The following is a 6,123-nucleotide window of genomic DNA, read 5'->3' as shown; positions in this document are numbered from 1 at the left end:
GAGGTCCACTATATGATTAACGGCATACCTCTTACTTAGAAGTGTACTTGTTTTTGTCCTATTAATCTATCAGTGAGATAATACTTAAAATATAAACAATCAACAGCTCAAGTAACAACATTAATATAAGATCCACAGTAAAGTACAAGTACATGACAAGAAATATGTATGACTCAGGTCTACCTTTATCAATGAAGTCAGTGAATATTTTCAGTGCATGTGTAGTGAGTTGACCTTAGCTAGATGCCAGGTGCCCATCAGGCTGCTCTATCACTCCCCTTTACAGCAGGACAGTGGAGAGAAAATAAGATGCAAAACAACTTGTAGGTTGAGATAAGGCAGTTTACAAAAGCAAAGAGCAAAAAAAAAAAAAAAAAAAAGGCAAAAAGTTTTGCATGCATAAGCAAATGGGAAAACAATATCTACTTCCATCAGCAAGCAATATTCAGCCACTTCCCAGGAAGAACACATTTCTGGAATGGTTGCTCCAGAAGGCAAAAATGGTAACATAACAAATGTCCCCCATTCCTCCTCTCTCCCATGGCTTTTGTATTGGAGCTGATGTCATAAGGTATGGAATATCCCTTTGGTTTATTTGGGTCAGCTATTTTGGCCTAGTTGTGTCCCTTATCAGGATCTTGCCCACTTCCACTCCCTCGATAGGAGCCATGGGAGAGAATGTTAGAGATAGTGCCTGTAGATTTCTCTTGGGGTTCCTAAGGGTCAGGGTGACCCTGAGAGATGGTAAAGAGTCTTTTCTTCCCTAGCCCGACGCAACCAAAGAAGGAGTCTGGAATGCTTCTGATTGCGTTTTCAAGGTTGTTTATTTTTTCTTATCTAAACGTTCTTTCTCTGACCTGCCGAGCTCTGGCTAGCAAGGAGGCTGTAGCATTCTGACCTCGAGCCTTGGGTGGCTTCCACCTTATATACTCAAAACTACGTGTGTATATTTACAATTTCTTTGCCAATTCCCATCACCTATGTTAGACAGTGAATCTCTACCTTAAACCAATAGAAGAGTGCCACCATCACACCAAGACATGGAGGACAAGACAAAGGAGAAGAAGGCCAGGACACGCCCAAATTTCTCCATCTTGTACCCCCTTGAACCCCATTCTAAAAATCCCCAAATTCTACTTTTCTACCCTGTGTTAGTTCAAATATCACACTACTAAAACCCTTGTGGCTTGTAATTCCTCATACAAAATTGACAGCTTTTTCCACAGGCTAAAATTGAAGCCACAGATGTTTTTGACTTCATGCCAGGGTCCCTGAGACCCATGCCAGGGTCTTGAGACAGCCAGAGCAGCCAAAGGAATGCCCTGGACTCTGACAAGTGCCAATGCTGCTGTTTGGCAGTAGTAAAACCACTGGTGTGTTATTAGTACATTCCTGGCTGCCAATGCAAAGCACAGCACTGTGAGGGCTGCTAAGGGAAAATGAACTCTATTTCTGTTAGCCCAAATACAATCTCCACCCCTTATTCCATACTATTTGTGTCCTACTCAGATCCCACATAATTTATATATTTTCCATTATATTTCTCATTACTGGAATCCCTTTTTACCCACACTTACAACTTAAACTACATCCTTAAACCATCTCTATACCAAATATACACTTTCATTAACTAGTACCTCCATCCTTTCACAGATTCATGTTACTTTCCTTTTTCATGGACTTTCTCCATCTCTCCAGATGCATGACTTGGGCTCCATTCAATCAGGATGGGTAGTCAAGACAGGAGAAGAAGCACACTTGATCATTGGGCACCAACACAGGCCTGGCTTGAGTCATCATTGCATCCTCCTTGCCCTTCACAAAATTAATTCTTCATAAGTTCAAATAATTTCTGCTACTTTACTTCTTGCAACATATAATTTATGCCACAGATAATTTTTCCTCCAAAGTTAAATCTCCTTGAGTCACATAGCAGGTCTCCCAGCTCTTCCACACTACCACCAAATACACCCTGGTCCTTGGGCAAAGACAATCCCACAAATGGGTTTGCCTTTTCCCATGGAAGGAGAAATCCACGCCAAATTCCCCAGCCACTACTCCATGTGTAGTGAGGCGACTTTATCTCCTCCCACAGTACGGGAGGGTTTTGTTTGGGCAGGAGCGGGTGGTCAGCAGACCCACTGTCACTAACCAGCTTAGGCTTCCGCTAATTTGTATACTAATGTTTCCATGCCCTGTTGCCTTAACACCATTAACATAGTCTTCAGCAGTCCATTATAACTCTCAGTCTTTCCAGAGGCTTGTGGGTGATAAAGGATGTGATATATCCTCTCAATGCCACGTTCTTTGCTCAAGAGTTTACAAGGTTATTTTGAAAATGAGTCCCATTGTCTGATTTTATTGTCTCTGAGGTACCATGTCACCACAAAATGTGTTTCTCAAGGCCTAAGATAGTGTTTTGAGCAGTGACATGATTTATAGTTTATGTTTCCAGCTAGCCAGATGTGGCGTCTACCATGGTGGGTACATATCTCTTGCCTTGGCATGTTTGTGGCAGTGGTCCAGTGTAGTCAATTTGCCAAGCTTCACCATATTGAAAACCCAGCTACCACCCTCAATTCCAAGGAGATTTTACTTGTGTGTGGCTTGCTTGATTGCAGCACATATTTCACATTTGTGAATAACCTATGTGATAGCCTAAGTTATCAGGCTATCACATAGACGTAGTCAGGACCATCCCTCGATCACAAGCTCACCTATATATTGCATCTCTTCCTAGATATCCTGATGTTTTATGGGCCCATTAGGCTATAAATAGCTCAGTCTATCTCTCCCAGTCTAGGTCCAACTGAGCTATTCCAATTTTGGCAGCCTTGCTGAACCTTGGTGGGTTCAGTGCTGGCCAAATGTCCATGTACCCTCTAGAATGATTTACTAATTTCCTGCTGTGAGATAGAATTAGGAGGAAGGCAAAGTAGGCTCAAAACTTCAAAAGGGTATAAAGAAAACTTTATTAAGAGTAGCTAAAAGAAAGAATAATAAGAATCACAATAAAACTTTTAGAACACTTCTCCTCCCCCTACAACCTTTTCTTTGCCACTAACAATATAAAGAAACAATTCAGTCAGTTTATCACCTCTGATCATCAGTTCACTTAGGGAGAGGAGTCTCTCTTGCCATGCTATGGAGACTTCTCTACAAGAAAACGGTTCACTCATGGCTTTTCATTTTCACAAATAGCAGCCACCCAGGAATCTGCAATTGTGAAGTCCCTCCCATCTCTTGCAGCCTTCCCACAGCTGTGCTCATGGACCATGTCAGCTTACAGGGTCCTATTCTAAGGATGAGCTATTCATGAGCAAAGGTCCTCTTTATCTCTGAGATCATCTTCATCTCTTGGAACAGAGGTCTTCTTTCCTTGGGGCAAAGGGTCCTCATCACTCTTCTCTCTCTCTGTTCAAACTTCTCATGGGATCACAGCTACTTCAACATCTACTTGCTTTAGCACAGACACCTTGCTCATATCTACAATTTGAACATTTCATCCTCTGTACTTTTCAATAAGTTACAGGAAAAAAGAGTCTGATGTATCAATTATATCTACTCCATCGCCCTACAAGAGGATTTCAGCCCAGGACTGAGGCATCTTCTCAATCTCTCCCATCTGAGACCTGACTTCTTCTTACTGACCTTCATATCTCATGTTGTTCCCTCTGTATCTTTACTCTTTCCTTATCTTTCACTCTAGAGAGAGATTTGATGCTTGTAGGTTTCATCTTGCACTAAAAGAGTTAATATCTCACCTGTGGCTTGCAGATAGCCACATGACTCAGGTCTGGTGGCAGCCGAAGTAGTTGTGATGATGGATCTTCAGGCTGCACTGGGGGGCCTGTGTCAGGATTTCAGGGGGCTGGCCAGAATGGCAGCAGCTGCTCTGGCCACAGAGCTAGTCTCCGGCCCCTGCTTTGTTAAATTTCAACTGCTGGCTGATGACTTCCCCTCCCCCTTCCCAGTGGTTGTGGATGAACCTCAATGGTGGCAGAATCTTGGCTGAGCTAGCCTGGCCTTGGGCTGCTCCGAGGGCTCTGTCACAGCAGCAAAGCTGGCCCAACCCAGCAACTGTGGGTGGGGCTCAGCAATGGCCGGTGCCATGGCTTGGCCTGGGCATCCCTTTCCTCACTGCTCATCCCAGTGGTCAGGCTGTGTGGCCCAGCACGGGATGGCCCTACCAGGAAGGGGAAGAAAATGCAAGAAAGCAGAAGTAAAGAGAGCTTCCTCGGGTTTTGTTTCTCTTAAAATGTGAATGTCACAGAGGTATATCTAACTTTTAATTGGCTTATTAACATGTCTGTTCTCAAAGCTAGCCACAAAATGGTTTTGCTGGGCACAGAGGAAGCTCTTAGCAGCTCCTCTCAGAAAAATTCACTATCATAGGTGGCTCAAATGCAAAAACCAGCACACTTAATTAATTATTTTCATGTTCTTCAGTGGTACAACTTCTGGGCATGTGAGTGTCTACATGACATTCTTTCAGAGTCATGTTTTCTACCCATGCAGCAATGTCCTGCCTCAATGCACCAGCCCAGATGACTTTACTTCTTCATCACCAATTGGTCTTCCACTGCTGCAGCTACCCGTATAGGGCATTAGCCACCATCCAGGAGTCAGTAAAGAGATAGAGTACAGGCCACTTTTCTTGTTCATCAATCTCAAGGGCTAGTAGGATGGCTTTCTCTTCTCCAAATTGGCTCAATTTACTTTCCCCTGCAGCAGCATCAATGACTCCTTGTGTGGGACTCTGGACAAGAGGTTTCCACCTCTGATGATTTCCTATCACACAGCAGGATCTATCAGTAAACAGGGCATAGACTCTTTCATTTTCGCATAGCTTGTTTTATGGTGGTGCTTCTTGGGTACAAGTCACCACTCAGGCAATGCTCAAAAATCTCTGCCTTCTGGCCAGTCCATAATCTCTTCCAGTGTTCCTGGGAAACTGGCTTTTCCCATTCAGGCTTGTTGTACAATGTGATACCCACTGACTCAATTTATCTTGAAGGGGTATTTTCTTTGAACATCCAACATAGCATGGGCAATCACAGTGCCAAAAGGAGACATATTTATGTTCCAAAAACTTCTGAGGTGGTTCAAACCTCCTCAGAGGCTGCTAATATCTCTTTTTCCATTGGAGTATAGTGGGCTTCTGATTGTCTATAACCTTGGCTCTAAAACCTTGACCCTGGGTTTCTCCTGATGCTCTTTGGCAGAGGCTCCAGGTGAGACCATACTTCCTAGCTGCAGTGTAGAGTGCATTTCATATGGCTGTTCCTGTCCAGACAGGCCCAAGAGCTACCACACAAGCTATTTCCTGTCTAATCTGCTCAAAAGCCTGTTGATGCTCAAGGACCCATTTGACTTGGTTCTTCTTCCAGGTCACTTGAGAGAGGGGGCTAACAAATTGACTATAACCAGGAATGTGCATTTTCCATAACCTCACAAGGCCTTGAAAAACTTGTATGTTCTCCTGGCAGAGATATAGTTGCTATATTGTTAACCACATACAAAGGCACATGATGGCATCCATCCTGCGATTTTATTCTCAAGTGCTGGATCTCCTGTGCAGTTCCCTTTACTTTGTTTTATGGCAAGACCAGCTTTCAAAATGATTTTTTCAAAAACTTCTGCTGTATTGCTCCACACAATGATATCATCAAGTCATTGCAGGTGTTCTGGAACTCCACCCTGTTCCAGTGCAATCTGGATCAATCTATGGCAAACAGCTGGGTTTATTTCTACCCCTGAGGCAGTTGATTCCAGGTATACTGGCCACCCCTTCAAGTGAAAGGAAACTGTGGTCTGCATTCTGCTGCCAGAGAGATTGAGGAAAATGCATTAGTGATATCAATTGTGGCATACCATTTGGCTTTCTTTGACTCCAGGTCATATTGAAGTTCCAATATGTCCAGTACGACAGCACTCAGGCAGCATGGCTTCATTCAGGCCATGATAGTCTACTATCAGCCTCCATTCCAAATTAGACTTTTGCACTGGTCATATGTTAAAGGATGAGTGTGTCCTGCTGATCACTCCTTGGTTCTCCAGTAAACAAATTAGTTAATGGATGTGAGTTATAGAATTTCTGTTGGTGCAATATTGCCACTGGTG

This window comes from Lonchura striata, chromosome 2 (assembly GCF_050655825.1).
Source record: "Lonchura striata isolate lonStrDom1 chromosome 2, ASM5065582v1, whole genome shotgun sequence".
NCBI lineage: Eukaryota > Metazoa > Chordata > Aves > Passeriformes > Estrildidae > Lonchura > Lonchura striata.
Note: the sequence above shows the minus strand (reverse complement) of the source record.